At 29.6% G+C, this 12,061-nt stretch overlaps 1 long non-coding RNA gene across 1 annotated transcript; it reads right to left on the bottom strand.

Annotated features, from left to right (window-relative positions):
- Positions 1 to 2,228: 2,228 nt before the first annotated feature.
- On the bottom strand, positions 2,229 to 5,680 carry LOC148204137 (uncharacterized). The gene is made up of 2 exons (XR_015784419.1): positions 4,567 to 5,680; positions 2,229 to 4,412 (listed from the first exon to the last, which is right to left on the bottom strand). It is a non-coding gene; the product is annotated as an uncharacterized LOC148204137 (long non-coding RNA).
- Between the last annotated feature and the right edge of the window lie 6,381 nt (positions 5,681 to 12,061).

The following is a 12,061-nucleotide window of genomic DNA, read 5'->3' as shown; positions in this document are numbered from 1 at the left end:
AGTGGATATATTAATTTATTAATTATAACCAAGACGCTGTCATTGAATTCATTTTTAAAATATCTCAAGAGGGAGAAAGTTCTGTCAAATCACGTACGGTCGAGAGGACATTTTTGGATAAATCATGCATGAAATATTTCAAGCCAATTTTAAGGTCCAAATGTAAGTGATGGAACATTTTTAGTTTAAATCGTGATTTCATGTGGTGCATTGAAAGTTTGTTGAAGATATCCACAGGTGTGTGTGTGTGTGTATATATATGTGCACAGATTAAAAGTTTCTTGGTTCATAAAAGAGAATTATCTTTTTTACTAGATCCAACCTCTACTAATTAAAGTAAATGTGATGTAATTAATCAAATGTGAAGTGTTTGAATACGAATAAAACAGGCGGAAATTTTCTTTCAGAATACGATGTAGTGCAGGCAGGCATTTAATATTACAAGGTTGTATGGTTAAGTTTCATCCTCAAACCTAAAAGTGGAGTTAATTACATTGGTAGGAGTTTAATATTGACCATGACTTGAAACTATTTGTTCCAAAAATATCTCCATGTCCCAATGATGACATGGAAGTTGCAACGACCGGTACAGTGACTGACATTTGAAGGGAACACCAATTACAACCACCCATCCTCACAGACCATTCTTTATATATGTCGCCTTTGCAATTCTAAGTGAATGCCTACGAAGATTCTTTTCTTATCAACTAAAGTATTTTGTATCCTTCCTTCTCATGCCCCAAAACACAACACTCAACAACCACTTCACAATCCAAAACACAACCAAAGAAACCTTTCATTTTTTTCCAAACAACAACTTGCATACCATAAGCCTAAAGAACTATTCACATAATAATAAACATGATGACAGATTTTTCTTCAGACGGGTGACATCTTCCACAAACCTAAAGTATATATGGTCACCACAGGTACTTTCTTTCGCCTTTTGTCAGCTACCCCACTGTACTCTAAGCCTGCCTTTTCCTTTCTCTTCAGGAACTAACTCACCACACATTTAAAATCACAATATTCTCAATCCATATTTAGTAATTAGGATGATTCCAACTCTTCCATATAGCACACCCAAAATCAAATGTCAGTCCAAAGTCCAAAACAAAATTACTAATTCTTCAAGTTACAAGGAATCTCTTGTTGATTATTTGTGCAGAAAAAGAAAAAACACTGTGTATATGATTTATAATAACTCAGACTGTAATTGGCAATTCAAATACCTTAGGACAACAATAAAGATGATGAGTGAGACAAACCAAGAATACAAATTTTGCATGTGTTGATGGAAGTGATAATTAATAGTAATGGACTTAAGAGAAAAAGTTACTGGTCTTGCTGAAAACTTGATAGATTTTACCGTGGTACTGAGACTGAAGCTAATATATATATATATATATATATATATATATATATATATATATATATATATATATATATATATATATATATATATGTATATATATGAATGTCATCTTTCATTACTTTGATGCGTTATTACTGAGCTCCAAAATGTCATTTGAAAATGGTTGATCATGAACAATAATCAAATACAAACACATCCTTACAACATGATAGGGTGCGTTAAATTTGGTTAATAGCTTAATTAAGTCTTTATTCAAAAAACTTTTTCCAATAAGAGCTTGCCTTGTAAGGTAAATTGTAAAGATTCATAAAATAACCCAAGTTTTTTTACAAGTTTAGCTGATATGTTTCTTAGTTTAGGGAAATATATAATGATTTACTAAAGAATGTTAACGTGGAAGGATATAATGTTAAATGAAGATGCAAGCTTAATCACAAAGACTTTTTATGAATTAGAAAAAGATTTATAATGCAACAATTTAGAGCCTGAATCATTAGCCTAAGCATTTTTGTAGAAAGAAAAATTAGACAATTGAATTTAAAACTTTAGGAAAGAAAAAGGTACATGGTCTCCAATTGACATAAATGATAAATGTAACATGAATAAGTAGACAGATTAGTGAAGCAACCACTTCGAATTGATAAGAAAAAAATAATAAATTTGAAGTGAAACTCTTTCGAAAATCTAGACATAAAAATATGTAGTACTTGAAGTTAGGGCCATTTGGTTTGAAGAAGCTTTCTATTTTCACTTTTAATCAAAATGTCATTTTATTTTCTATTTACAGAAAATTGTATAAAAAATGCAAACATGAGTGCCATTTTTGTGATTAAAAGTAAAAAAATAGAAAACCTTTTCTGAAATGTAATAGATTCTTAATTCAATTTTAAACTAAAATTTACACACTTCAACATACAAGAAAGATTCACTGGTGCAATCTTTAACCTCTTGAATACAAATTTTCTGTGGCAGCGTTTAAATCAACTTTCACTTCAGACAGAAGTCATAGAATCTAAAAGAAATCTTAACATTCACTTGCTTGCTCTTCCATTCCACTTCCAATTCATTTTTCTTTCTATCTCATATTTCATCACGTTTATTGCTTTTATTTTTCTTCGTTTCATTACTGAAATCTAAAAGGTTTTCATATATATTAGTCTGGTGGGGTGGTAGTAAATGTTTGGTTATCTGACCTAGGTAGGGAACAACTGTAATGACAAGAAAAAAAACATCACATGAGTAGCAACCTGTTACCTACAAAAACAATAGCGTATATGAGTGAAATGTTTTTCAATGAATTAAATCACTGCTATATAAAACAATAATCCATGTAGTTATATAAGAACAGATGCTTACATATATCTTCATTTCCCACAAATCTTTACTTGTTATTCAGAATTACAAAGCAATAATTGAAAGACAAAAGAATTGAGTACCAAGAAGTAAAATCGAATCACATATATTTACAAGTGTCGTGATAAATGTAATGATATTATATATATATATAAAACTTTGGAGCGTATTTTTCAGATCATATATAGAATATAAATACAATTGAATCTAAAAAGAAAATAAAATAAAATAGAAAAGCAAGCATATCCACGACGTACTCCTTCTAAGACAGCCACCAATTCCATGTTCTCTTTTCATAAATGGGGATACATATTGTCTCCATCAAAGGAAAACCAAAATAAATGTGAAAAGGATAGGTGCTTCATATTACAACTCCATAAAAGATAAATTCTCAACCTTTAAATAAATATCGAAACTTCGAATTTAAAAACTGCAAAACCTTGTTATAGCAATAAAGATTATAAATTCTAAATAATAATAATTATACCAGTGCTTACAAACCAACATAAATAGACCAGATGACCAAAAACAGTTTTTTTTTTTTTTAAATAAAATTACGTTTTCCTTTTTGTTTCGAGAACCTTAACACATGGAGGAAATAAACGGACCAGTAATCTCCACCCTCCAGTAAAAGGGAAAATTTGTTAACCTTTTCACAAGAGTAGAATGAACCATTGGCATTAGAAATCACTGTGTAGAGGTGGTAGTTGGTGACTATGCTAAGAATAGTTAATATCATTTGATTTTATGTATAGAAATGAATTTCCATTAATTAGACACGACAGCATTAAGGTTTTGATTAGCCTATGTTTACCAAAGAGAGAAAGGCAAATACTATGTCTGAGATTGAACATTAACCTCTTCTATTCTCCATCATTCACGTTATATCATACCACTAGCTCGAACAAGCTATTTCAAATAATTAACAGAAAGGGGATGGTAGTGGTCACCAGAAAGAAATACAAAAATGTATACAGTCACCACATAATCATGGTTCTTTTCCAACATTTTACAAAGAAAGTAAGAAGGGTCAAAGCCTATGCTTAAATCTGCATCAAACTCAGACAAATCAGGGTTCAGCTTGTGCTGAATATCAATCGAAACATTTATTTCCACACTCAAACACACTGCAAAATTCAAAAGTAAAATAACTTAACAAGAAAATCTCCGAAATGATGAAGACGTAGCAAGGAGTGAATCTATGGTTAGTTGGCAAAAGGAATCAAAACAGTGTTTACATTCTTAAACACTCAAACAAGTTTGTCGTAGCTGAGTACAAACAACGTACAATACAGTTAAGGTGATAGGGTTTAACATATAAGCCAAGCAAAACCGGTTAACACACGCATCCAAAAGTCCAAGAAACTAGAATCTAGCTAACCTGAGGTGGGCACAAAAACTAGTGAACAGGAATCAGTACCTCTTAAGAAACCTCGTTGGCATGTGCAAGAAAGAATTATAAAATATAGGGAATGATGAACATGAAATCAGGAAGACAATGTTAGACAGAGAGAGCAAGAGCGTTGAGAAAAGAAAAAAATCTGTGAGGACCATTCTAAATGACGTGAATGGTCCATGGTCCATGGTCCCATGCTATGCTATACTTATTAAAAAAATTGCCGCTGATTAACCTGCACTGTTGATGAGGGAATTCGTTCTGCCACGCTATCAAAAGTCACGCTTTCTGTTTGATTACAGATAATATAAAATTGAATCGTGAGTAATATATAACAAAATCCTTCTGGGAATAGATCATCAAACATAAAAATAGGGGGAAGAAACGCAAAAAACGACAGCGGTTTTCACTGTTTGATATAATCAATAAATAAATGATGAACCTGTTGTGCTGTGAGGCATGGATGACGATGTTGTTGTTGAGTTGAGGTCCATGATGAGAGTGTGTGGGGTTGAGTTGGGGTTTGTTTGGTGGGAATTGGAACAAAGCAGAGCCAGATTGGAAGTAATTTCCAGCAATGGAAGTTGACAGAAAGAGAAGTGAGCACGCAAAAGTAAAAGCATATAACTATACCAGTTGCCTCTGTGTGCTCACTCTCTTCTGTCAATTTCTATGTTCCAAAGAAAGAAAAACAAACTGAAAAAAGCAAATGACTGCCCAAATTTGGAAAGCTCCACAGAAAGGAAAAGTGGATTTGAACAATTAAAAGGGGAAAAAAGTCTGAATTGATTCAGATCTGAGGAATAGAGAGATACCCATTAAAGAAAAAACGAAAGACTGTTATATACGATCCACACCATCTTATTCATCCACAATTCAATTACTTAAACAAATCTATTAGGGTTTGATTATTGATAACTATCAAGAACATGTATCTCAAAATAAAAGGAAAACTTATAGGTTGAAATGAAGTATGAATAAAAATACATATATGTGTATGTAAAATATAAAATATATGTTAAGAAAAGTACCATGTTGAAATGGAGAAACAGGAGAAAAAAAGAAAAGAAAAAAAAGAAGAAAGATGAAAGACGAAAGCGCAGAAAGTCGTATATAATCTGTGTGTTGGTGGTTGTGGCAAAGGTATGAGAAAAAGCCCTTACTCATGCAACACGTCCCAATGACACGTATGAGATCCCAACCCACCCACACACCCCTCAGAGACTCTGAACTTTGAATAGTTACAGACACCTGCATCTAACTCTCTTCAAAGACGAAGAGCTAGAAAATGGAAGTGATATAGCAGCTTTTCTCTGCACACACACACTTAAATAGTTAAATGTCACAAATGACATTGGACTTCATTTTCTCTTTTTTTTTTCTTTTTCTTTTTTTGCCTTCTAAATCATCAATCTTTTCACCCAAACCAAACATCATAAATCATTATTATTCATCAGACAGCAACCATAATAATAGTAATATTTTTAAGGTTCATTTGGTTCACAGACGGAGGATTAGAGTGACAAAGCCGACACAAGAGATGATGAATGAGTACTTTTTTTTTAACCATCATAACTGATTATGATTATTATATATTATATTTTGTTTTTTATTACAATAATGAAGAATTAAAAATAAAATATTTTTTATTTTGTTGTATGAATCCAGTGTGTGTGATGGGGGAGTGAACGTGACGTTTTAGGGGAAGACAAAGAGAACAGGAGGGACAGGATAAGAGAGAGAGAGTGTGTGTACGAAGAGAGGTTTGGATATGATGGAATGATGAGCGTCTGATGAGGGAGGAGGCGTTCCCTGCCGTGTGATCAGAGTGGGTACCAAAGCTGTTATGGTGGTAATGATGGTATTGGAAATTGGGCTGATTGGACTTTGGGCCTGCGACATTTGGGGGAGACAAAAAACCATTAGGATTCACTGCGACCACACATACTGTAACATTTCCCAAACATCACCTCACTCACCCTATTCCTATTCTACTCTCTCTCTCTCTCTCTCTCTGCTGTTCGCACTCTAACTTTAATCACAATCTTACCTTCTTACCTTGATAATTTCATTGTTTACAGCGATCTGCTGAACCGTAATAATTTCAGGATAAAATATGGACATGTATTTTTGTTTTTACGAAAGTTAAAGTAATTAATGTTTTATGTTTTGATGAAATATGATTTTTTTAAAAAAAATATTTGTGTGTATGTTTTAAATAAACTGCATAAATATTTGTACTAGTCATATAAAGCAATAAAACAAGAAGGGTACAAAATAAAATAGAATGATCTTGCAAAGACATGTCAGTATTTTAGTAAATAATTCCATTGACTAAAATGGCAGTCAAATTATATAATGAGGGGAACAAGTTGGCGCTTTATAATTAAGGAAGATGTTTTGTGGTAGGTTGTAAGCAATGTGGTGTTATTATTATAAGACAAATAATTAGAAATAAAAAAATATTAATTTAATTAGAGATGGGGAACCTGACAGAGGCATGAAAGGTGTATGTACTACGATAACCCAAAACGGAATGGATGGCCTTTGGAGTAAAATTGAGGCGCCATCAATTTTATATTTTATTATTATTAATTGAAAGGAATAAATAAATAAATAAATAATAATAATAATAATAATAATAATGATGATGATGATGTTAGCCGTAGAGTGTAGCAGAGAGAGGCAGGGAGCAGGGACCGTTTCTTGGTACTTTGTACCGTTTTCTTTAGTCGTTATCTTTATGTTTTTTTCTGTTTTTAATCCGAACGGTGCTATCGTTTACTTTATTCTAATCCTTATAAATCTCACATTTCATTACTAATTTATGAATCTCGCATCTACCCACCACTTTTCAAACCACCACCCAAAAAGAGAGCTTCTAAATTAACGTCTACATCATCAATTCACCACAATAATTTCTTAAATAGGTTTTTGCTTTTACAAGTTCACATTTTCTCAATTTAAATTTGGAAGTTTGGTATTTGGGAGTAGATACGAAAAATAGTGTGAATGGATGAATTTAAGAAGATGAAAAAGAGATTGTAACCTTGTTTTCATTAAGGAAGGAATTTTAATGGATGATTGGAGAGATTTCAAAGAAAAGTTTGCAAGAGTTTATGAATGATATGATAAGTATAGATTAAAAAATGTTTTAATTAATAAAAATAGATTATTATTAATTTATCTTTGTGTAAAAATTTGATATAAATTTAAATTTAAGTAATGGAAATTATATAATAAATGAAATTAATATTGATAAAAAAATAAAATTACAAAAATAAAAATAAAATTTATAGAAATGATTTTAGAAATAAATTTCAAATACATTTTTTTAAATAATAATTTCTATATTATTTAAAAATTATTGTTAAAAAATATATTAAATTTTACATAATAAATACAAATTGTTCACTAGTAAATTGAAATAAGTTTTGAAAAAAAAAAGTATAATTGGTTAATTAAACTTAACAATTTTGGAAAGTTATTTAATATAGTGTATCAATTTGATCTTCCAAATTTTATAATCTTGTGTAGGTATTGTTGAATCCTTGTTTCAATCAATGTCAAATTGAAAAAACCATCCTGGATGTTATCAATTTTGTCCATAATTTGAGTAAACCTCTCATCTTCATTCGGGATTTCATCTGACTATACCACTTATTGTTAAATTTGGAATTGTAATCCAATGGTAGTAACAACATTTGGAGTGTGTTCGACATCATTATTTGTATTCACATTCTCTGTCCTTCCATGTTGTCAAATATTGCGACATTAACAATATCTAATTTTAACAATGTTTTTGTATCAAAGTAGTGATTCTATCCCAATTCAACAAGACTCTCATAACTCAAGTCCATCTCAAAGAGAATAAGTATTCTTGTAATCAACATTATGTATGAAAGAGACATGTTGTTCTTCCTGCATTTTACCATGTGCTGCATAATGTTTGACAATGTTATTTTTCAAACACTACAAGAAGAATATGTCTTCATGAGTTAGTTTAGCAAGATTTGTATATCGAGGTGACAATATAGAAACAAACACATAATGAAAGAGTCTATCATTGATATTCCTAATCATCCGTCCATGCAAGTGAGGTTTGACCATGGAGTTCAAAGCTTCAAACTCATCGTACTGTAGGTCTTCATGTATGGTTTGAATGGATAACTTTCAACCTTCATACGAAAAATTAAATATAACCGATATGTAGGTTTGATTATAATATTTATCGATTTCATCTCACTAAAGATATGACAATTATCATTAATTTTGAGGTTTGTGTAAAATACTTTAACGAGTTGCATAAGTGAGACTGTGAGACTGTGGATCTACACAAAAAATTTTAAACCTTAAAATAGTAGGAGTTGTATGAAGTTGAATCCCAATTAGTTGAAGAACCACGAGAGTGTGATTTTAGGTGACAATGTGGTATAATTTCACCAACATCTCTCTCCCTCCTTGGTCAAAGACTAAAAGATACAGATGAATTTGAATTGTTGCAGGGAATTTCACTGTATCTATGCAGAAATCTTAAATACGTCCTCGAAAGAATAGCCTTATTTCAAAGTAAAGGCAAGGTCAGTTTTGTCTTTTCTGTTTAGATTAACAGTCCTCCATCTCTAATCTTGACATGTTACGCCCAACAACCTCTCCCTCTCTCACGTTAATCTGTGCCCTTAAATTCACACACAAAATCTATCTTTACACTTCCGCTGTAATAATGTGACACATGAAGGCTTATAGTTTTTTTATATTTTGCCCTTTTAGTCTTCATTTCTCTCTAGAACATTATACGTTGATTCTGAAGCTAGTAATTAGAAGTGAGATTCAACACTACAATGACTTTTGTTCAGGAAAAAGAAATAACCTTTTATTTTTAAATATTCGTCTATTTATATTATCTATTTATATGTATAAACATTTTGAATTTTATATATATATGCTGTGAACCAAAATTTAAAAAAGATGAGACATAAAGCAAAGTATGCTGCTTTGCACAAGCTAACAATAAATTTGTTTGGTGGGATATAATAAAGAATACAAGAACATATTAGTACATGTAAACTTGTACACACAACAAAACACATTTTTTAAAGTAGATTTTATCACAATCACAATAAACTGTTTAGAATCTTAAAACAAAACAAATATGGAATCATTTATCTGATGTTACCAAAATGGTTACTTGAAACATAACTGACAGAAGTTGAAAACAAAAGTTGCACGACTGCAATGAATACGAGCAGTTGCAGTTCCTGAATGCAATTTATATTTAGTATGGAAAAAGTAAATTTGTTGAACAGAATAGAGAAAGAAAAGAGGAAATGGGTGGGACAGTATTAAAAGAGTGGAAACTTAATTGCTATCCGTTACAACTTGCAAACCCATGTGCATACAATACAAACTACTTTGCTTTCCTCATATATGTTTATTACTTTTTTCTTTCCATATCTCTTCCTGTCAAAACTTTTCTATTCTAATTTAATCTCCTTTTAAACCATTATGATAAAATCTTAATATAAAAACATTACTTCTTTCATAGTAAGATAGATTTATAATATATATAAATGAATCCAATTATTATCTTATAAATTGGTTTGTAATGGTTGTTAGATTGATGATATTAAAGTTATCTGAAATTTATTTTAACAAGACTTATTTTTTGTTAAACGTATTATATTACTCATTATTAAGACATTTGTTGTTTGTTAATTTATTTTATTTTTATTATCAGATTACCATTAATGTTTAATTACATATTGTAATATATATGTTTAAAAGTGTGTTAAAAATCTTATATTGATTAAAGATAACATAAATTTTTAATATACAAGTAATTATAAATCTTAAGACTATAAATTCCTTAATTTTGGTATCACATTACCTAATTACTTAATTTGAATATATAATGTAATTATAAATTAGATATATGTAAAGATTATTAATTTTTATAATAACTACTTATATAGATAATTTTTAATGGATTCACAATATATAAAAACTTAAAACTAGAGTTTTATTGTAAAAAATCACTCATTGTACCACCAGTCATAGATAACCTTTTCCTGAATAAAATATAAACATGTTTAATTATAATATTTTTAATTTAATTTAAAACATTTTATAAATTTAAGTTATAGCTTAATAAATATGTATTGCTAATGTAATTTTTTTCACATTATCAACTAATTGAAAAATATTTTTATTCTTAGTTTTTAAACAATTATTATAGAAGTAATTAAACTACGCCAAATAATAATATTAGCAATACATATAAGAAAAAAGTCTTTATATTAGCAATACATATAATATTTCTTATTTAATTTATTTGTTTTAATTATATGATAATTATGTTGATCAAAGTGTTTATTATAATAGATATGTTTAAAATTATGTTAACTAAAAATGTCGAAAACTATTGTTCAGCTATTGTGAAGAAAAATTGTAGGATTTCTTCCTTAACTGAAAGAAAAAACATAAATAAATAAATGATAATTTAATCAACCATTACTCTTGAATACCACCTTCACCAGAATTCATATCCATTTTATGTTTAATTAGAAGAGACTCTAATGAATCATGTCATATAATATAATGACTTGTCAACGAAACATAAAAATATTTTATGAAGAAATATTTCACTAAACGAGAATGAAGAGTAGACATATTATATACATCAATCCAACAGATTATCTTAATAAAGAGAAAAAAACCTTTGTAATCCTATCAATAAAAGAATCGTCTTTGTTCGGTTCAATGTCACAGAACAAAATTCTTACATAATATTACTTGTAAATAATGATAAACTAAAAAAATTCTTAAAATTCAATTTAAGGGTAATAGAAATAAAAGAGGATAGGTTAAAAACAAAGAAATAAGTAAATTATGTAGAAAGAAAATATAGTTTAAATTTTTTTTATAATTTTTTCACCCATACTTCTAAACAATAGGAAAAAAAATATCAGTTTAATCTATTGTGCATTATAGTTTAAAATTTATAAAAAAAAATGTATGATGTTATGAATATTAATTAAAAATTAAATGTCAGAGTTTATTTAAGAGATGTACAACACCCAATCAGAAAGAGAATATACAGATTAAAAAAAAAGTGAAGTTTGCAAATCAAGGAGAAAAATTCTGATTGGTGATCACCTAATCAGTACATGTGCCTTTAGCAAGAGGACAAAAGCAAAGTCACTTTTGCATGACCCAATATTCAATTGGGTTTTGGCCTCTTGTAAATTCACTTTGCAGCAAAGTTTGACCAATAAGTAGAAAAGACTAGTAAATAATAATGACCAATAAGGTGGAGAGAAAATAAAAGTACATGCAGTTCTATTCTTTAACCTGCTACACTATTTTTAAAATCTACTATCAAAAGTAGCTAAAGATTTGGAGTTCTAACAACCAACAAATTATGAAAAGACAAAACCACCACTATCTGTTGTCTGTAACAAAAAGGGGATATTGAAACATAGTAGTCTGTAGTGGTGTAGATTTGAGATCAATAATTCACAAAAGAAGACAGCTCGGACCTTTTATTAAATACGGATTTTTTTCAATGATCTAAACCATCGTTAAAATTTAAAACTCAATTTATGTGGTTACTTCACAGCATGGTTGAAGACAATTAAATACCATGATAATCTAGTAATTTCTGATTATATTAATTATCCAAGAATACCATGAAAATTAAAAAAAAAAAAATACACACACACACCAAGCTTTCGTCCAAGTGGCAATGGAATGGGTTGTGGTCCAACGAAAACTACATTATCATGCATTAGTTGAGACATTAACACAGTCAACCTAGGCCCACCATAACAAACATACTTCGTATCTATCCATCAATAAAATTTGGCAGATTCGTCTCTAAGGATATTTAAACTCAATACAGCAATAAAAAAACAGCTTAATTTGGTAGCCATATTCAT

This window comes from Vigna umbellata, chromosome 2 (genome assembly GCF_029865625.1).
Source record: "Vigna umbellata cultivar VRB3 chromosome 2, Vumbellata_1.0, whole genome shotgun sequence".
Classification (NCBI taxonomy): domain Eukaryota; kingdom Viridiplantae; phylum Streptophyta; class Magnoliopsida; order Fabales; family Fabaceae; genus Vigna; species Vigna umbellata.
This window is presented reverse-complemented; position numbering and strand designations above follow the sequence as displayed.